Consider the following 26,846-nt stretch of genomic DNA (forward strand, 5'->3'; position numbering starts at 1 on the left):
CGCCAAAAGCCACGGGAAGTGTGATGCTACCGAGGGAATTCGCCTTCTTACCCGGAACCACGCCATGAAACTCAGTGGTACTGTGTTTAAGCTGTTCCTTGGTGAGGTTCATCCGCTCTAGAGTCTCCAGGTACATGATGTTCAGGCTGGCTCCGCCATCCATGAGGCACTTGGAGAAGTCATACCCATCTATGCGGGGACTTACAACCAAGGCGTAGCATTCTTTTGGCACAATTGCGGGGTGATCCTTCCTATCAAATGTGCACGGGATTTCCGACCACCTGACGTACTGCGGCACAGCCGGAACTATGGCGTTCAGGATCCGGGTAGCTGACTTGGAGGCGCGTACTGTTGGGGTCCCGAGGAAAGTGTGGTAAGCCCCCACGCTCTTTTTGTCGAATGGGTTGGATTTACCTGCGGATCCTGCCTTGGGATCCGGCGAGTTATCATCCTCATCCATCGCCTCGGAACTATCTTCCTCTTTGTCTTTGTTCTTGCCCTTGCCACCTTTGCCGCGTGGGCGGTGCTTCCGGGCGCGCTTGTATCCTGCCTCCGGGTCGTTCTTTAGATCATTGACCCACTTGCAGTTGCGGTTGGTATGAGTGGACTTCCCTGTAACCGGATCCAGATGGGCCAGGCAGGGCATGTCTCTGTACTCCTCGTAGGTTTGCGGGGCGCGGGATCCGCCAGCCGTGACCTCAGAGGTATGCTGCTGACCCCTGCCGGCTCCGCCTCCACGTCCGCGTCCTCTTCCGCCTCCTGAACCTCCGCGTTGAAACGCCATGGCGACCATCTCGGATCCGACACTCTTCTGGTCATCAGGGTTTTTGCGCTTGTGGCTGCTGCTACTGCCGTTATCACGGTTTTTCTTCTGTTGATGTAAGGGGATTGCTCGTAGCTGCGAGATCACCGCCTGCGTCGTCATCGGCGGCGGTATGATCACCGGCAATGGAGATCATCTCATCCAAAGTCAACTTGCTTGAGTTAGCCAAACGAGTGAGCGTATGCCTCGAGCAATCCTCCCCTCTGCAGTCCACCAATGAAAGCGTACATGGCGGTGGTGTGGTCGACGTTTTCGCACTCGTTCCTCGCATGCCAACCATCGTGTGAGGTAGTTTCTTGAGGTTTCTCCCTTCTTCCGGATGCAGGCTTGCAGGTCGCTTGCCGTGGCAGGTCTTTTGTAGGTGCCTCTGAAGTGTTTCTCGAAAGCGGTCTTCAGATCGAACCAGCAAAAGATGGAATTCTTCTCGAGGTCACTGAGCCAGATCCGGGCTGGACCTACAAGGTACAACTGGAGCATGCGGCGAGCGATGTTAGGGGTTCCTCCGGCAAAGGTTACTCGCATTATAGTAATCCTCAATCCAGGTATCCGGCCTTTCGGTGCCATCATAATGCTTCAGATTTCCGGGTAGCTTGAGGTTCATCCTTGGCTTTGGTTCCTCTCGAATCATCCCGCCAAAGCACTTCGGACCAATGTAGTCGGTTCCGTATTCGTTAAGGCGATCCCGTGCGTCGCGCGGGCCGTGGCGAGGGGATTGTGAGCGAGAGCGAGATCTCCGGCCGTCGCCTCCGCCTCCACCTCCGCCGCCACCGCTAGGTGGTGGTGAGGGAGACCTGCGAGGTGGGTGGTCCGATTTCTTGCTTCCGCCAACTGATTCTCCTCGGCCTTCCTGGTGCTGGCTCCGGCTCCTGTGGCTGCCTTCGCCCTGGCGCTGGCTGCCCTGGTCGTTCCGGCGAGGCTCCGGGTCACGGCTCCGGCGAGGCTCTGGATCGCGGCTCCGGCGAGGCTCTGGATCGCGGCTCCGGCGAGGCTCTGGGCCGCGCTCCTCATTCCGACTCCTCCTGGGCTCGGGCTCACGAACATTGTTCTGGTTCCGGCGTGGTTCCGGCGAGCGCTCCCTGTTTCTGTTTCTTGGCAGCACGTTGTCGCAGATAACAATTCCACCATGCCCTAGGGGCCTGGTGTTTCCGGCTGGACTACGGCGGCGAGGGGGTCGCGGGGGTCGCGGGTAACCATTAGGCGGAGGAGAGGGGTTGCGGTGCTTGTCCCGTCCAGAGTACATTGCATCCTTTCCCTTTCTTGGATCTGACGGTGGCGTCTTTGATGGTACGGGGATCGGATTTGGGTGTTCCCTGGCTTTCCTTCTGCGCTCCGAAGATCCGGTGTGTGATTCATCATCGGGTCGCCGATCAGCGCGGGCGTCCTTCTGCGCGGTAGATACACAGTTATCCGGATTGGATTCCAACCTGCGCGAAGTATCTGCCTTGCTCTGCTGCTGCATTGCGGAAGCGACAAGTGTGCGGAGGTAGTTGATATCAACTTCTTCGTCCTTCTTCTTCAACAGTTCCGCAGCTTTTTGCATGTTGTCCTTTGGGGTTTCCAGCGGTCGGTGCTCTGCGGGCGTGTTGAAGGGTATTCTGCGAGGCGGAATTGCTTCTCTAACAATTCGATCGGCCTCCGCCTGCGCGTAGATCATCTTTACTTCTCACTCTGCCCTCATGCTCTTGACCTGCTCGAGTGTGGCAGTAATCTCGCGATCCTGTCTGTCGAAGTTTTCCGCCAATCCTGCTGCTTCTGCCCTCTCTTCCCTTAGCGCGGCTTCGGTCTCGGCGAGCTTCTTGGCAGTGGCCAGCATTTCCTGTCTAGTAGCTTCTAGAGCCTCCAGATCTGCGGCGTCGCCCGGGGTTATAGGTGTGTTAAGAACTGCTCGCGCAACCATCTCTTCAGCTGTCAGGGGCTCCTCCGAGGAAGAATCTCTGCGGGGTCGCTCCTGAGACCTTGGAGATCCTTGGTGGGATGGCTGAGGGTCAGATTGGTTGGTAGCCTCTTCTGATCCAGCTTGTCCCTCGCGTCTGCTACCGTTGCGAGAACCTCGCTTAGGCTGGGCGGAGTCGACTTCGAGCTGATCACCGAAACCGTACTCCCCTAGCTTGCGGTTAAACTCGTCAGTGTCCATGGAGGGGGTGTCTCCGGAAATTGGGCTCAGATTGCCCAAAATCGACTCTTCAACCGGAGTTCCGCTTTCTCCGACAAGCTCAGCCTGATCCGGATCCGCGTCGTTTTCCGGTGCCTCTACTCGCTCGGGACCAGCTCCGCCTTCCGGAGGGGCGGTTCGGCGGTATGGGCCAAGAAGTGTACGAAGTGGCACCTCTCGCTTTTCTAACACCCGGGAGACCCAAGCGGATCCGCATTGGTCTTCCACCGTTGTTTCCTGCTCGGGGCGGATTGGGTGGGCTTTGAAATTTCCGGATCCGAGGCGGATTCTTCCCGGGGAAGCTCCCGCATCTCGGATCGGATCCTCGCGACGGCGTCCGGCTCCGCGGCGGTCGCGTCTGCGTTACTTACCAGTGGGTTTCCGTCGGAATCGACGGTTTCCCCGATGAAGATGTGTATGCCGCCAATTGGGACGATGGAGAGCTTGACGGGGTTTGCCCTAGCAGGAATCCAACACTCGTCCGGAGGGACGATCGGCAGATTCCCGGCGTAAAGGACGCGCCCCACAGCGATGGTGTCGTCGTAGCTTCCCATGGCGGAACCCTCCCGGTTCCGGCCTCCAGACGCCACGAGGCCCCACGGTGGGCGCCAACCGTCGTTGCCTAATCGACGGTACCTCGGAGGAGGGATCCTCACGAGGGGGAGAAGAAGTAGGGGCCATAGGGCGGAGTGCACACGGGATGGTGGTACGCGAGTTACCCGGCTTCGGAACACCGCGCGATGACGGGGCCTACCGCTGCTTGTCCGGAATTATCTGGGCGCTTTCGCGTTGTTACAATGAGTTGTGGTTATGCCTCTAGGGCTCCCGGGATCCGGCTTATAAAGGCGCACGGATCTAGTGTTTACATGGAGAGTCCTAGCCGGATTACAGGTAGCCTAACTACGGTACAATATCTTGCCGTGCACGTCACGGATCCGCCTTCCATATACGTCGTACCGGATCCGAGTTCCTCATGGGCCTCCATGGATCCGGGTTACTCCTAATGTCGGTACGGATCCGGCTTACCGATCCCGGGCCGGACTTCTTCCTTCATGATCAACAAGCAATCGGGCCGCCCGATGGGCCACATGCCTCATCACCATCTGTGGGCCACCCGGGCTTGCCGGATCTAGGCACTGTCGATGGTACACCCATGAAGTATACCCACAACACTATTGGTATACTATGCATGAGGCTTGCAACTTGTAGGATATAATTTACATAACTCATATGCTTTATTACTACCGTTGACAAAGTTGTTTCTTGTTTTCAAAATAAAAGCTCTAGCACAAATATAGCAATCCATGCTTCCCTCTGCGAAGGGCCTTTCTTCTACTTTTATTGTTGAGTCAGTTTATCCATTTCCTTCTATCTAAAAAAGCAAACACTTGTGTTAACTGTGCATTGATTCCTACATACTTGCATATTGCACTTGTTATATTACTTTATGTTGACAATATCCGGAAGATATACACAAGACTGCATTCGGAGTACCAGGTTCGATGGGCTTGTTTGAATATGTAGTCATGACATTTGGACTGAAGAACGCCGGTGCAACGTACCAAAGAGCCATGAACTACATATTTCATGATCTGATCGGCAAACTGGTTGAGATCTACATTGACGACGTGGTGGTCAAGTCTGTCTCCGTAGAGGGACACTTGGAGGATTTACGACGCATCCGGGACCGAACTAGGAAATTCGGACTAAGGATGAATCCAAAGAAGTGTGCATTTGGAGTGACGGCCGGTCAATTCTTGGGCTTCTTGGTTCATGAACGCGGAATTGAGATCGGCCTAAAAAGTCAGGAGGCGATGCGCACAATGAAGCCGCCTACCACGAAAAAGGAACTACAGTGTCAAATCGTGCAGAGAAGTTGAGAAGGCAAGGCATCATGATGAAGGATACTGCGATGGTTCTGCCGCGACATGACCCGACGAAGAGAAGCAGAGTGATTTTGGAATTATCAATTCCAAAACCAGGGGGGCATGTGTTATCACCAGGATTTGACCGAGTCAGAGGTGGGCCGCGATCAAGATAGGCTTGAAGATTATATACGGAAGAATATACGTGAATCGGCCTTATATGCAAAGTTTGGGCTAGTTTGCCCTTGTATCTGTAATATATAGATTACGTGTCGGTTAGGTAGAGTTTGTCTCGTGCACGGTGGGGATTATTCCCACGTTAGAAAGTCCCCTGGACTATAAATATGTATCTAGGGTTTATGAAATAAACAACAACCAACGTTCAACCACAAATCAATCTCGGCGCATCGCCAACTCCTTCGTCTCGAGGGTTTCTACCGATAAGCATCATGCTGCCTAGATCGCATCTTGCGATCTAGGCAGCATAAGCTTCATGTTGTTCATGCGTTGCTCGTACTGAAGCCTTTTTGATGGCGAGCAACGTAGTTATCATAGATGTGTTAGGGTTAGCATAGTTCTTCGTATCATATGCTGTCATAGTGCAACCCTTGCATATCTAGCCGCCCTTACACCTATCTTAGGTGTAGGGGCGGCACCCCGCTTGATCTTTATTTAGTAGATCCGATTCGTTACGGTTGCTCCTTGTTCTTCAAGGATTAGTTTAATATCTGCAATAGTTAGGCCTTACAAAGGGTTGGAGGATCCAGCGGCATGTAGGGTGTCGTTTGCTAGTCCTAGACAGGAAGTTCCGGGGATCAACCTCGTGTTGGTTTTTAGGCCCTATCTAGGATCGGCTTACGATCACCGTGCGTGGCCGCGAGGCCCAATCGTGAGTAGGATGATCCGATTATGCGGTGAAAACCCTAAATCGTCGTAGATCGCTTTAGCTTTATCTTGATCAAGCAGGACCACCATATATTCGTGCACCTCGTACGAATCATGGGTGGATCGGCTCCTTGAGCCGATTCACGGGATAACCCGAGAGCCGATCGAGGCTCGTATTTAATGTTTACGTGTATGCCATGCAGGAAACTAAGCGAGGCATCTCCATCACCTTCCCGACCAGGTATAGGTCAGGTGGCACGCCCTGCACCAGCATCGGACGTGTGTACCAGAGGCTTTGCGGGCCGTCGCTCGGAGGGACCAGGGCCAGCCGCAGCCCTAAGTTGGTCCCGGCTCTACTGTGTTGCCCGTCGCTGCTCGCCGGTGGGTTTCGACCGCAACAGCTTCTTCACTGCAGGCATGTTGGCGTCTCCTTGGCTGCATCATCATCGCCCATCGCCGCCGGCGGGACAAGCAACCGGACATGTCCATCAACATGTCCGGCAACAAGTCCGGCAATTGTTTTTGTCGTCATACTTGTGCGATAACAAGTCAGGCAACTCCTAGTAGCCCACGTTAAAATTTCGTCGCCCGGAACTACTTCGCCTAACATGTATCCGGACTGTCCGTCCCGTCAACCCGCTGCCGCCTTGGCGTGCCGCCGCCCTGACGCACTGCCTCCCTTGCCGGCACACACCTACAAGGCCATTCCGAGGCGTGTGCAAGCCAGATCCACGTCGGAGTGCATAGTGCCTGGCCAGCACCGGCATCATTACCAGCCCGCCGGCTGCGACCGTCGCCGGCGATGAACCGGCGTATGTATGTAATAGTATACATACATATGATAGAAAGGCGTATAATTTAATTGGGCTATACAGGTTTTGTAGTATTAATTATGAAGGGGTATCAGGCAGGGAATGGTGTTTTGGCACCCGGGAGCATATGCTCCCGGTTGTTAAACTTCATTTTAAATACACTTTCAAAATGTTGAAAAATTCAAACACAAAATTTAGTGGGTACATTTCGAAATTCTACACGTTCACAAAGTGGTTTCACAGAAAACCGACATTTTGAGTGTTATTTGTAAAAAAGACAAATTTTGATGTAGGAAAAGATTGTGTACGAGACGTTTTGTTTCTCTTTTTCATACAAGTCACAAAAAATGTCGGTTTTTCGTAAAACTTGATGTGCGCACGTAAAATGTCGATACGTAAGCGAGAAATTTTTTGTACGAATTTTTTCGACATTTCAAAATTGTTTTTCGGGTGGCAGGAGCATATGCTTCCATGTGCCGAATTGAATTTCTGTATCAGGCAATCTTAGCCGTTCTTGTATTTGAGTTTGCCTAAGTTTGGGTTGAGTTTGAGGGGAGGGGTTGTACCCGAGCAAACGCCTTCTCGAGAAAAGAAGATAGCACATGATTTTAGTCATCGCCAAATAAACCAGCTTGTGATTCACATGAAAAAAAATTACGGTCACATGAATAACTTCCATGAAAGCAACGGGGTTTGAAAGACCGTGGCGTGTCTACTCCACCGGAAGTACTGCAGTCACTCTCCTGTCGTCGTTGTCAAGCAAGTTCAGACGACGGCGGCGACTCTACCTCTCCGGCCGACTGCCTTCTTCAAGCTCCCTGCAAGTCATTGATCAGTTTGCGCTGGTACAGCTACACAAGACCGTGGCCACCTAAACCCTACCTCTCCTCACGACTCAGGACCATATATATTGACCTAATGCAGACAAGGACTTGGAGTCGTTTCGTTCCAGAGTACAAGTATAGGTAACACTGCATAACGGTACGTTGCTTTCTATCTAATACTGAAAGGTACGTCAAAACTTTAAAGATTTTTTACTATAGGATTTTACACAGATAAACATGACAAAGATTTAGGAGTGTATCAGGGTGGCTGGTGCCGAAAAGCTCATTCCATCTGATGGACCAGATATTGAAGGCCGATCTGATTCAATGTGTACGTGTATATGTGCCATTTATTTTTGCGCCTCAATACATCATTGTCAGTCGACATTTGCGTCGGCAACCTGTGAGGCTGTGACGGCAATATGATAAACTGATGACGAAAAGGTTCGGGCCGGGGACATGCGGACCAAGGGAGGTGGGCGGTTTCATTCCGTTTGAAAGGTGAAGATCACCTAACTAAGTCTTTGTTGGTAAACAACAAAGAAAACTTGTAACGAGTAACGTCTGTTTCACATACTGAATAACTTGTGCAATCCAACGAAGTATCAGCGTACAGGAGTAAAGTCTCATTATCGGATCAAACACAATTTTGAGAAGATGAAGGGTAGATGTGAAACTAGAAGAGTCGAGATGCTCAAGAGAAGTCGGATCGGCGAGGAAGAACATATCCGGTGCTTCTAGGAGTGCATCTTTTTTTGGCTCCTGGGATCTTGAGAGTGCGGAATTGTAAAGAAATCTAAATGGATATTTACAGGTTTCAGAAAATTATAAATAATAATAATTTATACATATAGATGTGTGCTACATATTTGTATTTTTTCCGTAAGTAGCATGTGTTCTACAATAAGACAATTTTCTGGCTATAAAAAGGAAAAATTGAGTAATTCTATTTTGCTTCACATATTTGTCTTCTTTCTGTAGATCACAGTTGCAAATATATGTTGATAAACTTTGTATGTACATACTACAGTACTACACGTTTATATTTTCTTTCAAAAACATTTGAGATTTCAAATTGCTAGTTTTGGTTATTTCAAAAACATTTGAATTTTCGGTGCTTCAAATGATTTCCTTCAATCCTATAGCCATATAGTCATATAATACCACTAGCTAGTACACCATGACACACAAAATTCTGAATCTAAATAATTCGATACACATGAACAAATAGAAAGGGGACTTATCATCCTCCTTTGGTACTTGTTTGAGCACTCTTACAAATGTTTCAAGGCTAATACTGCTACTTACTTGGTGATAATATATTTTATATAAAGGGATAAATATACCCTATTTGTAAACTCCAAAAACAATAGGATAAAATTTCATTCTTTTTGACAAAACCCTAGATGCAGTCAAAAGTTGTATTCTACCAGCGTGAAAATTTCAGTGCAAAATAGCATATATTATGTGCTTCAGTAAAATGACAAAGGCTGACAAATTTAAAGGTTTGAAAACTTGCAATGTTCACTACTTCAAATCCACAATTTTGTCAACTTTACACAGCCCAGGCTATAGTGTATTTCACATTGATATTTTTGTCTTGTGGAATACATCATTGTCTACAACTAGATTTTTTTTTAGAATTTTTTGAAACTTAAAATGTTATTTTTTTAAGGGCTCCATGTAGCCTAGCTCCAAAATGCCAAAGTCTATGTATAAATTTGGAAATAGAAGCAAAGGGTAAGAAAGAAAGGTGTGGTAATAATAATTACTACTATTTTCATACAAGTAATTACACACCATATGGTTATCCAAATGATATAAACGGATGAAGCCTAGTGACCGGGTGTATACGTGAGCACGCGCTTCTTGCTTGACACGTGTCTAACGCCGTTTGCTCTACCGTTAGTCTGTGAAATCCGTGCGAATCTGTGATAGGGAAAGCAGCGAGCTGCAAAACGTTGTCAGCTAGCATGCTAGATTGCATGCGAGTAGGACCCGCTCATGGAGGAATAAAAAACTGCATCCCTTACCAGCGACAGATACACTTGTTTTTTACAACTTGTTCCATCCTTTCCTTAACCAAGTAACAATAAGCACTAATGCTTGGCACACATACCTTCGTAGCCACACTTGCGGAGCAGGGCGCCAACGATCTGGCGGGTGCAGTCATCGTTCTCCACGAGCAGGACCCTGAGCGTCTTGACCGGCAGGAACCTCTCCCACCGGATGACCGGCCCCTGATGATGCTTCTGCTCATCCAACCGCTGCGTCCCCGGCGGCGCGCTGTGCGTGTTGGGCAGGTCCTCGTCCTCCTGGTCGCCCCTCCACTCCTTCTCCCCGTTCGCGCTCAGGGCGCGGCCGGCGCCGCTCCCGGTTCGCCTGGTAGCGCCGTTGCTGGAAGGCCTGTCCGTGCCGGCCTGGCAGGCGCTCACCATCCGCTGGATCCGGAGACGCGACGGTGGCTCTTGCAGACTAGAGTCGGTTCAGATGTGGTGCGGCATGGTCGGAGCTGGGTTCGGAAACGCGCTTGCGTCTGGCCACTGGAATCTGCAACGGAGCGCACGGGGATCAGGGGTGAATCTGTCGGAGTCAGACATGGGCATGATGAGAGATGGTCCTAGGAATTGTCGAGCAAACGGCTTGTAAAGCATCTGACGCGCGCAAACTTGCAGAATTTGGTGTGGTACGGACTAGCGTGCCGCGCAAAATCGGTAGCCAGTAGAGTAGTAGTCAGCGTTTTCTTCCAAAATCCCACTGATTCAGAGGTAATTGGTGCCGAGAAAACTAGCAAAATAGGCTTCGTCAGCAGATGTAAGCTGCATCCACAGCTCTGCAGCACTGGGGCTCTAAGCAAAATCACAGAGGGAAGCCGAACGTGCCAAGCACGGCCGACCCGATGAGCGGATGAGGTGCCTACCGCCTCGTGCCGCTCGATCCGGCGCGGCTCCGTGCTCACGGCGACGGCGGCCTCCCGCGCGGCTTGGTGCTCACAGCGACGGCGGCGACATCCGGCGCGGCTCCGTTCTCGCGGCGACGGCGGCGGCGGCATCCGACGCGGCTCCGTGCTCGCGGGGACGGCGGCGGCGACCTCCGTGCTCCTCCACCTCCTCTCTTCCCTGCTTCCTATCGTTATTTTACAGACTGATGTTTGGTCGAGGGAAATCGGATAAGGTAGGGGTGGTGGTTGCCAGGGGAGGAGCGAATGTTTGCCCCGCGCCGTTTGGCTCCGTTTGTGAGGCACGGATCTTAAAGCAAATCCAACGCTAATGACTGCGTGCTCACGTATACACGCGATTACCAAATCCAAATATGACTTTCAATTTACAGTAGTGTATACATTTTGAAATGAGGTCACAGACTTGAACTATTTTCACTAGAATTCACGTTTTCCTCGTGAGGATATTTTTGAAACAAGACAAATGTTGGATACACACATTCGAACAGTTCTTTTTGTCGTGCTGATTCCTTGTTCTACATGGTTGCTTATAGAGTAAACTCTACTTTTTATCCGAAGTTGCCACAATATGATAGCTTCTACTCCTATTTCAAGAGTCTTGCCACAGAAATTTTGTGACATCATGCGGACGTGAGAATTTTAAATAGTTTTATTATTTTCCACAGACCGGCAAGCTAGCCTCACAGATTAGGACAACATGGCAACTGACTGAGCACATAAAACGACACGTATATGTTAGGGTCTACCGGAATATGTAAAAATCCCCTGAAATTACACCAAATTCAGTCAAGCTATATGAAATTTTGTAATTTTTCCAAACATATGTGGCTCGCTGCACCATATTGCTTGTGCGTCGTATCAGCTATACCTTTGTGAATTCTAGACGTTCCTTTTTGTCTGTCTTAAAAGGCTAGCCCCGTGCACAAGTAGCCTCAGCCCTATCACCTCGTCCTATTTTCCCATGCCTTTTGAAGTTGATACGTGGAAGGAAAAGTAGTTAATGGAATGTTCGTTGGAGTGGAAAGGAGTGAGGTATAGAGTTAAGGGACAACAAAAACATGAGTCACAGGATAAATTCACCTTATTTTTCCTAAGACTTTAGTCCCACTAATAAGTAATATGGAGTACTTTACCATTTCGATGCTAGCATAAGGGCATATTCAGTTACCCAGGAAAAAACAGCAATGAGGTAACCTTTGCAGATCTGCAACAGCGTTATCCACTCAAGCTCATTATGGCCTGACGGAGCGGGGACGGCCTCTTTACGCTATGTACGAGTCGCAAATGGTCCTGTTTTTGCTTATGGTCTGCACTACAGAAATACATCTTGCTACAGTGAACATATATACACATGCAACAAATGATTCCGCTTATGGGCAAGGATGCTATACATATGTTTTTTTTTCCGATAAAGGAGCATAGCCCCTGCATCAATAGATGCACACGGCTTGCTTTATTAAAAACGAAGTATCAAGTTACAAAAGTTCCAACATCACTTATTACAATCATGGAAAAGTTAGGGTCGATACATGAATCAACCAAATGAAAATATGGTAAATAGAAAGGCTATGCATTTGCTATTCTATTAGTATACTCTTCTTGCATGTTAGAGCATCTTCACCGGTGCCTCCCAAATAGGCGTCGGCAGGGGCGCCGGCAGAGCCGTATGGAGAGACGCCAGCACTGCATCCTCTATTTTGGGGGTGTTGTTCCCACATCGGCGCCCAAACAGGCTGCCTTGATAGGATTTTTTTAGACAAACTAAACATTTACTTGTAGTTTCATTTTCATGTCATTCAGGATTGAGAAATGAATAATGTTTTAGGGCAAATCTGAGTAAAACATTATTCACTCCTCAATCCCGGATGACATGTGAAACCTGCTTCATCTCTAGCCTACTACCTACTGACCACCCGGCTCTATGGAGGTCGACGATCGACCGCTGCTCTCTCCGATGATCTCTCCGCTGCTCCACCGTCGTCGATCCCCGCTGCTCTCTCCGCCATGAACGTCAAGTAGGCCGCTCTATCTGTGGCCGCCGCCTCCTGACGCAGTTGCTGCTCCAGCTCCTCCCGCCGTCGACGTGCTCCACCTCCTGCCTCCGTAGCCGCATCTGCATCTCCGCTAAGCGCCGCGCCGCTCGTAGACTTCATCCTCACGCTGCTGCTGCTCCCGCATCTCCCGCCCACCCCTGCTGCCGGCGCACCACCCACCGGTGCTGCCGCTCCGCCTCCAGGTGACGCCGCCCCGCCTCCAGCATTTGCCGCTCGTCAAATGCTTCTACGGTCGCCGCTAGCGCCGCCTCCTCCCACGCCTCGTACTCTGCGAGATGCGGGTCCTCCTACACGACTTCTACGGCCGCCTCTAGCGCCGCCTCCTCCCACGCATCGAACATTGGGGGTTTAGATTTTTTCACTACTGAAGTGAGAGGCGGGGAAGGAAGGAATGAGGGATAATATAGACCAGCGGCAAGGCGGGATACCTCCCGCGCAGCGTCGTGGCGGGAGAGTTTCCCGCCTGGCGTCGTGGCGGGAGATCTCCCGCGCGGCGCCCTATCGTCAGTGACAGGCGGCTCCCACGCCTAAAAAAATTTGTGCCGCGAGGCGCCGGCGCGCCCGATTGGCGTCCTTCGCGAAGGGGCCGACACGGGCTTGCCGCGCTTCTATTAGGCTCGAAAAAGCGCCGGCGCTTCTTGGGACGCTGGTGTGAGTCCATTTTCGATGCCCACCCAAAATACTATCGGGACGCTATTGGGGGATTGGTGGAGATGCTCTTACCTACACTTTTTGAAAACCGTTATCCAACACTGTTGTAATATCTATGGATTAGGAAGCTGTGGTGCCATTATGTACTCCAGGTGAAACTTAAAAAACTAGAGCATGCTGATGTAATACAGAATTCACTAGTGGAAAACTGCTCTTTTGCACCGGTTCAAAAGGCCCATATGCACCGGATGGCCAACCGGTGCAAACCATCCGGTGCAAAAGGCCCCCCCCCCTTTTGCACCGGTTCTGTTACAAACCGGTGCTAAAGGGGGCACCACGTGGCCGTCTGTGGAGAGTCCGGCGGGGGACCTTTTGCACCGGTTCGTAATACGAACCGGTGCAAAAGGGTTGTGCCGCGGCAGGGTTTTGGTGCCATTCCCTGCCGCGGCAGACTCTGCCGCGGCAGGAATTTTCACTAAAACGCTGCCGCGGCAGACTCTGCGTCCATTCGAAACACGGTATAATATTAATGCAAACAATTCATATATATATATAGGAAACCATTGTATTACATATATCGATCAAAGTGACACACGTTCATGCATATATATATATATGTCTACATCAACATTGATATTGGCGGTTGTCCACATAGTGTTCTCCATCTGGAGCTATGACTTGCTCAAGTAAGAACCCCGCCAGTTCTTCTTGAATTGCTCGTACACGCTCTGTTGCTAGAAGACCGTCCCGCAACCGTTCGATCTAATAATTTGAAGAAGGTACGATGGTCGGTATATATATATGTGTGTATGTGAATGAAACACAAGGTGATAAAATAAAGCCATGAATGTTGTTTAATTACTTACATCAAGTTGTTCCAAAATGTCCCTCACATGATGGGTATTCGGCGGATGAACTCGCAAACGTAGAACCCGCATAAATTATTCCCGTCCTCTTGCCTCAAGCACTTTACGAGAACAAAGTTCAATCAAAATAATATATATATAATCAAGGATGATAATAATTGTATTGAAACTAGAATCAAAGAGATGCGCGGCCTAGCCATTAGTACTTACCGGTACATGTTTTATTCGAAGATCTTTATTCTTTAAACCCGGAGCTTTGTTGGTGAACCGTTTCCAAGCCTTGTGGAGGATATCAGCCATGTCCCCCCACGCCTCAAGGGGTTTACTCTTCGAGTCCATGACTTCTACTATCCCGGTGTCGGGTTCAATGACTAGCAGGATATAGTGAAACCTGCGGACACACACATATATATATATGCATATAACTCATCAATTACATTTAACACATGGAGTAAGCGAAAAAATTTAATGTGTGAAGAGAGTAACACTCACGCGAAGTTGTAAGGAAATAGTATTGCCCTTTTGTATGAGTTTTTCCTTAAGACATGTACCAAGTTATTCTCCGTGTCCTTGGGAGAGTTGTCGACAGTATACCCATTCACGGTATATGGGTCAACGAACCCAAGATCATAGATTTGCCCCTTGCGGCATTCGCGAATCTTCATTCCGCATAATACAGGTGAGAGTATGGTTATATGCTAGCAATAATGGACGAGTCGCGGTAGAGACTTAATTACATAAATAATACTTACGGACGAGTATGCACTCAGCGAGAGATTTGTCGAGGGCGTCTTGGTTGAATAACTGAAATAATTCACAAAATTCGATGTTCATCACGTCGGCTCGCCCGTAGTGCTCATCTCTTATTGCCACCATGATCCAGGTTCTGGCCGTCCTTACATGCATCCAAGTACCAATTATGTAGTCTTCGCAGCTGTGTTGATAGATTAGGCAACTCCGCAGCTCTGACAAGAGGTTCCCCGTATGTGTAATGGTATGCTAATTGGACATCGTCCGTGGCCATGAATTCGATGCGGCTTACGTACTCAGGAATACTCATACCGGCCGCATCTGCCTCATCTTTGTATAGTTTTACCATCGTTGGATCAAGGCACGCTAGGACATCGGGATACACTTGGAGCGGGGGGCACGAGTTTTTCTGGGCTCCAAGCTGGGGAACTGGTTTCCCATCTACCTTACTTTTTTCCCACCGCTCTTTTGCTAACACATTTGACTTGCGAATAGACCGGTCATAGTTCGATGAAAGACTTGGCTCGGGTTTATGAAGGTTCTTCAGCAGCTTCAACTTCTTTTCCGGAGATATAGCTGGCTCCGGCTCAAGTCGGGGCTTTTTAAGTTTCAACATTTGTTGCTTGTGCTTGTTCAGCTACGATCTTGGCATTTTCCTCAACTGTATAGTCATAAGGTCTCTTGGGAGAAACCTTAGGCACTCTTGGGAGGGGCTCTTGTTTGCGTCTCGGTGATTTGTTACGACTCAGCTGTGTCGTAGCGGTCCTCCTAATTTTCCTCTTATACTTGGGCGGCGGAGAAGGCTCACGCGGCGGCGGAGATGGCTCACGCGCCGGCGGGGAAGGCTCACGCGGCGGCGGAGATGGCTCACGCGCCGGCGGGGAGGGCTCACGCTCCGGCGGGGAAGGCTCACGCACTGGAGACGGCTGCATCGGTGGAGAATGCTGGCTCGGTGGAGACCTTGTTGGCGCCTTCCAACCCGGAATCACAATGAATTCCTTTCGCCATAGAACTGTAGTGTTCTTGGCCTCTCCCAGCTCTAGCAAATCCCCTTCACCGGCAGGGTGGTCAAGCCTCAGTGGCCCATACCCATCCATAACTTGATCCACCCCGGCAACAGCGTATCCAGGTGGAACCGGCTTGAAGTGATATCTTTGATCAGGTACCGGCGGTAAGACATAGCCGATCGCCGCCTTGAGCGTTAAGTAGCCCATCGTTTGGAAATGTAGCTCACAAGGTGTCGACTCTGTGATAAAGTCCACAGGGTAGAGATCAGAAGGCATCTGCGGATCCACAGGGGAGGGAGGAGCCATCTCGCGGATCCACATCCGCATCATCACCGGGCAGCTCCGTGGAAGCCACGCTGCTCTTCCGCCGAGATCCCCGGCCGGTAGCATCGAATGCAACTTCTTCTATCCGCGGATTAGGTTGAGGTTGGGTGATCGTGACCGAGCCCGACATTATCATCCTCACTTGCTCCTCTAGCTTAGCAACGCGTTCTTGAACCACATCCTTTTGCCTCCGACGGCTTCTATCGGGATATTTCTTCGTTTCAGCAGGAAACCCAATACACCACGGCTTGCCACCCGGTATGGTTCGTGTTCGTCCTGGGTGTTCAGGATTCCCAAGGGCGCGTGTGAGCTGGTCCTTCTCTCTTTCGGGACGGAACTTCCCCTCTTCAACTTCCTTTGCAGCATTTCTAAAGGCTTCGATGGGAAGTGGGTTTTCCCGATGTCTTTGTGTATATATGCAGTAACCCTTGTGCGTCCAACGTGCCCCCATGCGCGTAAAACCAATCCCTTGACCGCTGGTTCCATTTCCGTACCTCTGGCTGGATCCCGTTCTTAATTAGGTCATTCTCCCATTTCTCCCACTTAGGTCTGCCAGCCTTGTAGCCTCCTCGCCCCATGGTATGGAAGTACATCTTATTAGCATCATTTTTCTTGTTGGTGTCTGACCTTGTCTTTGCCCTCTCCGATGTCTTGTACTTCACAAATGCCTCCCAGTGGTCTTTTATCTTCTCATAGGGGCCCTTGAAATCTGGAGTCTTCTTTTTCTTGACAAAGGAGTTGTCCAATTTCTTCTTGTAGTCGTTGAACTGCGTTGCCATCTTCTTAAGAGCCCACTTCTTGACTCTTCGTTGTATGCTATTCAGCTCGGGATCCTCGTGGTCCGGCCTTTTATTATCACTATCGTAGTCAGCCGGCTCCGGAAATGTGAAATTTACCATGAGTTTCCTAAACATCAGATTTTTGGATCTCGTATCGACGTAAGTAACTCCTTCGTCCTCCTTTGCAGGTTTCTTCCATTCTTGAGTGGTGATCGGGATGGTGTCCCTAACAATAACTCCGCATTGACTTACAAACTTTTTTGCGTGATCCTTGGGAGAAACCGGTTCGCCGTCTATAGCGATTTCCGTGATGATGCACCTTTCATGCTCTTCCATCTTTCTCGGCCGCGCCTCATTTAGTTCTCGCCGTAGAGTGTGTTGATTGGGAGGTCTAAAAGAAGAAACAACGTTAATATATGTATATGCACATATCTCGTAGGCTTGGTTAATTAATATATATACACCTCGACGTGGTGAGCTTCTCCCTCGCAGTCGTCACCTTCTCCCTCACCGGAGCCGTCTCCACGGTGGTCTTGATCATCTTCCTCATCGGAGCCGTCTCCTCGGGTTCGCTCGTCTCCCTCGCCGGATTGGTTTAGGTAAAGAGAGGTGATATCGTCATCATCACGGATAATCTCCTCGACGAGGTATTCTTGTTCTAGGTCTCTTTCCATAGTTTCTGCAAAGACTTAAAAGTTATTCTAATGCTATAAACACAACGAAGCTAGATTCCGCAAAGACTTACAAGTTTCTGCAAAGACTTACAAGTAATTAAGAATAATGCTCAATACATGATCAATAATAGTGCTGAAAGCGAGATAGTGCGATTACATGCATACATAGATCGATAATACATCAATCACTACTACAAACACTCAACCGCGCAGACCGGGTCCTAGAGGGCGCCGACCGGGTCCCGAGCCACGCTCGGGTGTACCCCCAAAGCCACGGAACAACAACGGGAGCATAGCTAACATGAGATCCCCGCATAACGCTCCATCCGGTCCTATACATGTTGTCTAACGCATACATGTAACGGCGAACGTGCTGGTCCTCCGCTTCAATGCGCCGAGCTACCTCCTCCGGCGGGGCCGGCTCCTCTCGAAACGAACGTGGCCCATAAGACCTCCACCGGAGAATATCCGGGTCGACGACGGGACCCGGATTCCGCACCAAGGTGCGCGCCCCGGAAGATAACACCTCCCGTGCCACCCCGGCGGAGCCCGGTCCCGGACTTCCCCCATCCGCCGCATCTCCTCTAAAACTGTCCTAGCTCCAGGACGCGGAGGCCGCGGCATCGTATGCAAACTAACAAATATAATATTGAATTTGAATAAAGTGCTTATGAATATGAATCAAAGTAATTAAAAAATTTCTAACACATACTAATATAGTACTGACATATTCCATCTAATTTTTGTCCTAATTTCCTAAACTAACTCTAAATTTTCTAACTACTTCTAAATTTCTAAATACAAATTTTCTAACTAATTCTAAATTCTAAATTTTCTAACTAATTCTAAATTCTAAATTTTCTAACTAATTCTAAATTCTAAATTTTCTAACTAATTCTAAATTTTCTAACTAATTCTAAATTCTAAATTTTCTAACTAATTCTAAATTCTAAATTTTCTAACTAATTCTAAATTCTAAATTTTCTAACTAATTCTAAATTTTCTAACTAATTCTAAATTCTAAATTTTCTAACTAATTCTAAATTCTAAATTCTAAATTTTCTAACTAATTCTAAATTCTAAATTTCTAACTAATTCTAAATTTCTAACTACAATTTTTCTAACTAATTAAAACAAAACAAAAACAAAAAAAAAGACAAGGGCCGGGGGCTCCTCACCTTGTTGCCGCGGGCGGCGGTTGGCGGCGCAGCGAGGGCGGCGGCGAAGCGCGGGCGGCGGCGCAGCGCGGGCGGGGGCGGCGGCGCAGCGCAGGGCGGCGGCGCAGCGCGGGGCGGCGCACGAGCCGGCGGGCGCCGCGGGCTCGCGCGGGCCGGGCGTGGCGGCGCGGGCGCGCGGAGGAGAGGCCGGCGGCGCGGGCGCGAGCGCGGAGGAGAGGAAGCGGCGCCGGCGCGGAGGAGAGGCGGCGGCGCGGGCGCGGAGGAGAGGCGGTCGGCGGCGGCGCGGCACCAAAAAATTGGGCAGCACCTCCCCCTTCTGTGTGTTCCTCGCGCGAATGGAGAAGAAGGGGCGCGCGCGGGAATAAATAGGAGGGCCTTTTGCACCGGTTCGTGGCCGGAACCGGTGCAAAGACTCTTTGCACCGGTTCCAGCCACGAACCGGTGCAAAAAGCCCAAATTTGGACTGAATTTTTTCCTTCTTCCCTCCTTTTTTTCGCGGTTTCCACCACGACGCCGAGCGGTTCCCGCCACGATGCCGCGCGGGATATGTTCCCACCACGACGCCGCGCTGGACATTTTCCCGCCACGACACCGCGCGGGACATTTTCTGCGCCACGACGCCACGCGGGATATTTTCCCACCACGACGCGCAGCGCGGAGATTTCCCGCCTAAACGCCCTCTATAAATAGTACGCCCCCGTGTCTCCCATTTCACTCATCACCAAACCCTAGCCCATTGCACAATGCCCCCAAAGCCGCACCCGCCGCCGGTGGAAGTGGACCCGCAGCTCGCGGAGATAGAGGAGTGGGAGGAGCTGCTGCGGCAAGAGGCGGCAACCAGGAGGGCAGCAGCGGATGAGGTGGACCCGCAGCTCGCAGAGATAGAGGAGTGGGAGGAGGCAGCGCTAGCGGCTACCATAGAAGCATTTGAGAGGCGGAGTCTCCGGGAACCGCACAAGCGGCCGCGTGTGACGGATCTGGATAGTGAGGAGATGCATAAGCGTCGTCGTGAGGAGGAGCTGCGGCAGGAGGCGGCATCCAGGAGGGCAGCAGCGGATGCGCGGAAGAACTAGTAGAAGTTGTTATTTTAGTTTAAGTTTAGTTAACGTATCTTGTTAAATTTCAATAAAGTCGTTGTCGTTTTATCCCGGTTAATGGCTGGAACCGGTGCTAAAGACGGTTGATTAGTTTATATACCCCTTTTATCCCGGTTACTGGCTGGGACCGGTGATAAAGATGGTGGATTAGTTTATATATCCTTTTATCTCGGTTCCTGGCCGGAACCGGTGCTAAAGATGGGGGGGCTAAATCTGGGGGAGGCTTATCTGTTATTTGCCTTATCCGGGGTAGTTTCATCCGGGGGAGGGGATTATCCGGAGGCACACACCGCTATATATAGCCCCTCCGGGGAGAGTAGAGAGAACAAAGAGAGAAGATGCAACGACCAAGAAGGAAAGAGCCTCTCCGGCGAAGTTTCTCGAAGATGTCTTAGATGGTTGGCCGTCTTAGACATCTTCGGAAACTTCGCCCGAGAACTCTTCCCGCAAGCTGGTATACACACCCAACAAACACAGTAGCTCAGGGTAAGGAGGGGAGAGCATAGAGAGCTTCCAGGGAGCTGGTATATAACCCGACGACGGCGACCTCGAAGGAAAGAGCCTCTCCGGCGGAGTTTCTCGAAGATGTCTTAGATGGACGGCCGTCTTAGACATCTTCGGAAGCTCCGCCCGAGTAACTCTTCCCGCAAGTCCCGCTCGGAAGCTGCTACTATACACCCAACAACCGAGTAGGTGAGGATAAATTTGCAAACATGTGTATCTAGAAAAATAATAAACTTGGATAATTGCATTTAGTTCAAACGACCAATGTTACCGATACATATCACAACAAACGCTTCACAATATGAGCTCAAGGTACATTATGATCGCTTCGACCGTAACCATGGAGTATCTTCAGCATTTAACGCGATGGTTGGATCAATGTTCACCTGTGAAGGGCGGAATTTCAGCAAACTTATTATAATCTTCTCGACATGTCCGTCTTGTCCTCGACTCCCACGATGGTTCTTTTCCCCGAAAGAACTATGTGACGCTTTGGCTCATCGGATGAGCTCGTTTCCTTATGTTTTCTTTTCTTCGGTCTAGAGGACATGTCCTTCACATAGAAAACCTGAGCCACATCATTGGTTAGGACGAATGGTTCGTCTCTCGTAACCAAGATTGTTGGTATCCACTCGTTGTCATTCCGTACAGCTGGTCTACCTTTACCCCTTTTCCATCCAGCTTGAACCATTTGCACCGAAATAAAGGGACCTTAAAAGAAGGTCCATAGTCAAGTTCCCATATCTCCTCTATGTAACCATAATATGTGTCCTTTTTGCCACTGCTAGTGTTTGTTGCATCAATGCGGACACCACTGTTTTGGTTGGTGCTCTTTTTATCTTGGGCGAACGTGTAGAAGGTATTTCCATTTATCTCGTACCCCTGGAAAGTCACTATAGTCGAAGATGGTGACCCAGCCAACATGTACAACTGATCTACAATACTGTTGTTATTAATGAGATGTTCTCGGAGCCAACCGCCGAATGTCTGCATATGTTTATGCGTAATCCAGTCTTCAGACTGCCCCACAATATTCATCTCATTTTTGTTGGGTGTAAAATCAAGCGGCATCACTCTCTCACACATTTCATCGAGCACCTTATGTGCATGCCAAAGAGAAGCAACTTAGCACTCAACACACACACCTTCTCCTAGCAAAAATGAAGTGAGCTGGGCTGTTTGGCCGGTAGCTGAGCTGAAATAGGGCTGGGGACCTTTTAGCACCGGTTCGTGTTACGAACCGGTGCAAATGGTCTATCTTTTGCACCGGTTCGTAACACGAACCGGTGCTAAAGGTTCCTCGGCTGACACGTGCCTGGCGACGAACCTTTTGCACCGGTTTGTGTTACGAACCGGTGCAAAAGATAGATCATTTGCACCGGTTCGTAACACGAACCGGTGCAAAGGTCCCTCGGCCGGCTGCTCCCCACGAACCGGTGCTAATGACCCCTTTTAGCACCGGTTCGTGCCAAATCCGGTGCAAATGACATTTGGGGCAAAAAACCAAAGCCCTTGTTTCTACTAGTGATTCAGACCCGAAAAGAAAAACAAGGGTGGGAAAGTGAAGAATTTTGTAAGTAACTTGCTACAAAGTAATAGTGTTCCTTTTTTCTTAGAAGTGAAGACGTGGACTGACCTCGTTGATTTATGTAAGATAATCTTTTCTTTGAGGAGAGGATAAATTATAGCATCATTGTACGGTAAGGATGAAAATAGAGTGATCGGATCTTTGACGAGTGGCATAGTTGAACCAATGCTTTCTGAAAAAGCAAGGACAAGGGCAACTGAGTTGGACTTTCCTTAGCTTTGATGAGGTGTAAAAGGAGGGATCCCACTTGCTGTGGACCTCACTTTGCAAAATAAAATAAAGATGTGCACTATGAAAAAAGAGAAAATCAGGAGCTATGTGCCACATGCTCCATCAACTCAGCAACTATTGGTATTACCGATCCTAACGGTTTGAAAGCAAAATGGGAAGCATGAAGAACTGCAACTGCAAACTGGGGAGTACAGATGGTGTCTCTCCGGAAGAGCATGCACATTACTAGCAGAAAGCATCAACATGGCAGTATGCTTGAAGCAAGGGCAATATAATTACAGTTAGTCGGTGCCTCGGCGTAGCAAGATAATTATTCAGTGCAGAATAGGCTCGGCGATTGGGTTTGATGCATAGGTAAAGCTGCAGAGAAACGCACACTTGAGCTGGGATTTCCTATACATGGGGTTTCTGCAGTCTTTCTTGGGCTTGCAGGTGAAGTCAGTGAGTTCTGAATTAGTTTCAGTCTGGCAGAATCATTTGCCAGCAGCACTGTTCTTATTTTAAATTAACTAGCAAGATTTGGCGCGGCGGCACGCCGCGCGTGTAAGATGGTACTCATGTTGGCAATGTATGGTATCATAAAATAAAATAAAAATGTACTATGTTGAATGGGACCATTTTCGACATAATGACCCAAAAGTGGGGAATAGGGGCTCCCCTTTTCTTCGTTGTGTTTTATCTTGTTTCTTGCACTCTCAGAGTTCTATGTGGTGAACTTCTTTCTTCTCATTAATGGCCGTGGCTTGAGGAGCTAGATCAGAGGTCGTAGTAATTGGCAACAATTCGAGACCAGAAGAAAAGGGACCAATTGCCACGGGGAATCTAATTAAGATATCCGAGCAGCTTGCTCGAGGGAAGGAGACACCGGGCAGAGTGGAGTTGAAGCGAAGAGATCACAGTAGAGCTGTAGGACGGCCATGGGGCATCAGTGGAGGAGATAGTAGCTGCAAACGGCCAAGACACGAAAAGGGACAAAGGGAAGAGCATGCGAGCGAAATGAAGTCCGTCAAAGAAAGGAGCAGGAAGATGAATCGGAAACAACCAAAGTCGCTCACACCTTAAGGTAAATTCACTTAGCAATGGTTTTTTAGGATTAGTAGGATAGCTGATGATGAAATTCTAAGTAAATTGCACATCGTAAAACTGAATCTGAGTACACTTTTTTTTTTGTATGTCTAAGGTATAGTACAATCATATTTTGATCTTCAGATTTTGATGACCAGGGAATATTGCTTAAGAAGCTTTAGATTTTGATCTTGTTGTCCCTATGGAGAGGTGAATTATTGCACAAAGTGAAATAAAAAATAAGTAGGGAGAGAGGACGTCAGTGATTATTTAGCACACATTGAGGCAAAACTGTGCACAAAGCGAACAGAAGCCAATTATTGACTCTTCAGTTACAACCATAAGGACCAACATGGTCCAAAGAAAAGAGAAGCAACAAACTATGTTACAATGGATATCCGACCACTATAAGACAATATATTGGAATTAAGCAGAAGCCACCTAAGCACAATATCCTTACTTGAAAGTGCATTAGCCTCTACAGATATATCAAGCAGCGAGCACTTGTAGTTGCCATCTCCGGAGACCTGAGTTAAATCTGTAAGATGCAACGGCAACATTTTGAGTGTACCACGCAATGCAATTATAAGTACTGACTATATTGCCGAGATCTGAGTTGCTGTTGCCCGCTATTGTATTGTCTGTCGTTACCAGATTAAAGGGACCAAGCACATAGTCAATCCATGGCAGTAAGTTCAGATTACAGGGTATAAAATGCACTTATCTGAAGTTGGGGGACTTGAATAACTACATATGTTTCTGGACAAAAGCTTAAATTACAGTTTAAAAGCAACAGCTTTTAAGTTGGGCAACTTATCTTAGTTTAGACTACAGGGCAAAATCAACATTCATGAACAAAGGTTAGCTATATTTTTGGAGGAAGAGCTTTTTGGCATGTGACTGTCAGGAACCTACTGCAATCTTGTCTGGTATCCTCATTATCTTGTGAGAAGGAGCAGTACATGTGAGCACAAATGGATACTTCATCGATCTTGTCTCTTGATCTCTTCTAGAGCACAATATAGAGATAGCATCTGCTCGGCAATACCGTTGTAAAGGCTAGCTATTTAGAGGTGATGAGGAGTCGTTCAATAGCTATATATGCTTCTTAGATCAACCAGTGGACTGGCTGCAAAAAACCGATAAGCACATATCTATTGATGCGCAAAACCTCTTCTGTTCCGCCTAGATTTAGGGTTGTAGTGCCTTTTCTGTATTAGGGAAAGGATGAAACAATATTTCATTCCCGGTTAAAATAATTCACTGAAGCATATCTTCGGTGGACTGGCGAAAAGAACAAAAACTTTGTTCTCGGCAAACTGACGAATAAAAGAAATGGATAAGCAGGGGAAGAAGCAGTTTATAGAGACCATAGGTCAATACTGCGCAAACTGATTACACCAAATAGGGCAGTTCATATAAAGACATAAAAGACAAGGGATAGTTTTAAGTAGATCGATTGACCACAGTTTTATATAACACAACAAAATGCAGGAAGCGAAACACTAACTGTGGCAAGACATGGAACCTGCTATTAATAGGAAGTACAGATCACATAGACACGACACTCTCTGAAGTGAACACTCTGTGCTTTCAAGTGAAGCATGTCCTACAAGTAATTTAACCATTGTATACGTGCAGCTAGTAGCTTTAAGAAGGTCGAGTTGGTTGGTTAAACACGATCTGGTGGAATTTAGTTCGCTTGGCGGCACTCTCTAAAATGACATGACAGTCTCTAAAATGAACGGTCCGGCGGCGCCGGGCCATATAGTGAGTGAGTGGTGGTATTTTTTGGCACTCTGGGTAGTGTAGTGGAAGGAAAACGTAAAGATAATGTGTGACAAATAATATCGAGATAAGAATCGAAGTGTAAAAAAAATATGTAGCTAACAATTAGTTATGAAAACTAATAAGAATTGTTCATATCCAAAAAAAATATGTAGTTAACAATTAGTTGTGCAAACTAAAAAAATTGTTTATATCCATATATATATAATACAAATTTTAACTGATGTACAGGCTAGCATGTGTACCTATAACAAAAGGACACCTGGTGTACTAACAAATAGTTTCCAAATACATGCATTTCAGGGGTTGCTACCTTAGGTTCGCTCTGAGGTGACACACTGATGTATGGCACCAGCACACAATGGAGGGATGAACATGGATCTTTATTCCGTCTGCATAAATTAAACCCTGAAAAAGAAAAGCATACAACTAACTGAATACATAGTATGCTTAAATTGAAAGAGCGAGTGTGAGTTATTGCATAGAAAAGCATATGTATTGTAAAAAATGTTGAAAACACAGAGTGATAATAGGTTATTGCATAGAAAAGCATAGGTTAATAGGTTCTCCCCGACGTATGAATAAGGGTGAAACCGTAATAAGTAAATACAAACATGCTTCAAGGCAAAGAAAAATATAGCGGTAGTGGGGTATTAGATTTTGGCAATCCTCTACAGAACTTGTCATTTCCTAGCTGAATTTGGTCATACATAGGTACGGACCAGGCTGTGCATCTCCCCATTCAACGTAATCAACGACATGAACCAACCATAACAAAAAAATAATGGTCAGTCTTAATCGGCCATGTAATTAAGTTACATATATTTATCCAGACAAAGATGAACCATCCAACACACTTACCTTGCTCCATAAGAGCGAACATTTGAAAAATATCTGCAGCACTATAAGAAGTGATTTTATCTGAACTTTCCAATGGAAGAGTTGCTCCTGGTTATTCATTTAATTGACTAAAAATTTCTTAATTACCAACTCCAAACAGCAAAAGCATATTATTCCTTCTTTTACGGTTTTCTTCTCTCAAGCACAATCACAAAATATAGAGAACTAAAAGTAGCATAATCATTACCTCTCTGAATATCTTAAAATATAGTAGATAATTTCTTATTGATAATTGTATTTGTTGCTTGACTTTTTTGTGGTCTGGCGATGGTAAACCAGAGATATACCGGAAGTTTAGATGTGTTCTCACAATGGAACAACTTCATGAAACAGTCACCAATTTAGAAGAATTTATCAGTAAAGGGAACAACAACAGAACCTGAATGATTCATCGACACGTTAGCTGTCATCCCCTGCTGCAGGACCATCACGAGAAGTTCTGCACAACCCTGTGACAGGGCGTCATTAGCGGAGGCGATTGCAACGTTGCTCCTCGACGACCTTGCATGGGGATTTGAGGGGACACCTGATAGTTTCAGAGTTGATTGAACTGGAAAGAGAACAAAAGAATGGAAGAGTTGAGTAGCCGCTGGTGGTCGTGTCACAGCAGGAGAATGCGAGAGGTGATCTCGCCCTCACCATATGAACCTCCGTTGATGATAAAAAGGTAACTATTTTAGAAGGAAATACATGGAGTGGGAGAGGAGACGGATCTCACCTGGGCAACAGCATGGCTGGGAGCATGAGGAAGTCGAGGTCGGCGACAGGCAGCAGCTCGTCGGCGCTTCCATTCCTGGGCCAGCGCGAGCTCCAGCGCCCCATCCCGCCGGCCTCTGTCACGGACGTCACCAAAATCCGCCATGGCGCCGCCTAGGTCACTCCCTCAGGCCATGACCACGGCGCGTGGAGCTCGCCTCTGCCCATGGCTCGCAGGCCCCCGGCCTGTGCCGCGAACTTGTCGAGGCCGGAGCCGCTTCCAACTAAGGTGCTGCATCGGGGAGCCAGAGCGCCACCGCGATATTGGATTAGGACCCGACCATCACAATAGCTACCAGCCATGGAGGAGCTCG

At 48.3% G+C, this 26,846-nt stretch overlaps 1 long non-coding RNA gene across 1 annotated transcript; it reads right to left on the bottom strand.

The window, feature by feature from the left end:
• Positions 1–23,422: 23,422 nt before the first annotated feature.
• LOC124688085 lies at positions 23,423–26,572 on the bottom strand. Its single transcript, XR_006998424.1, has 3 exons — positions 26,495–26,572; positions 26,156–26,326; positions 23,423–25,284 (listed from the first exon to the last, which is right to left on the bottom strand). It is a non-coding gene; the product is annotated as an uncharacterized LOC124688085 (long non-coding RNA).
• Between the last annotated feature and the right edge of the window lie 274 nt (positions 26,573–26,846).

Source organism: Lolium rigidum, chromosome 2 (assembly GCF_022539505.1).
Source record: "Lolium rigidum isolate FL_2022 chromosome 2, APGP_CSIRO_Lrig_0.1, whole genome shotgun sequence".
Taxonomy (NCBI): domain Eukaryota; kingdom Viridiplantae; phylum Streptophyta; class Magnoliopsida; order Poales; family Poaceae; genus Lolium; species Lolium rigidum.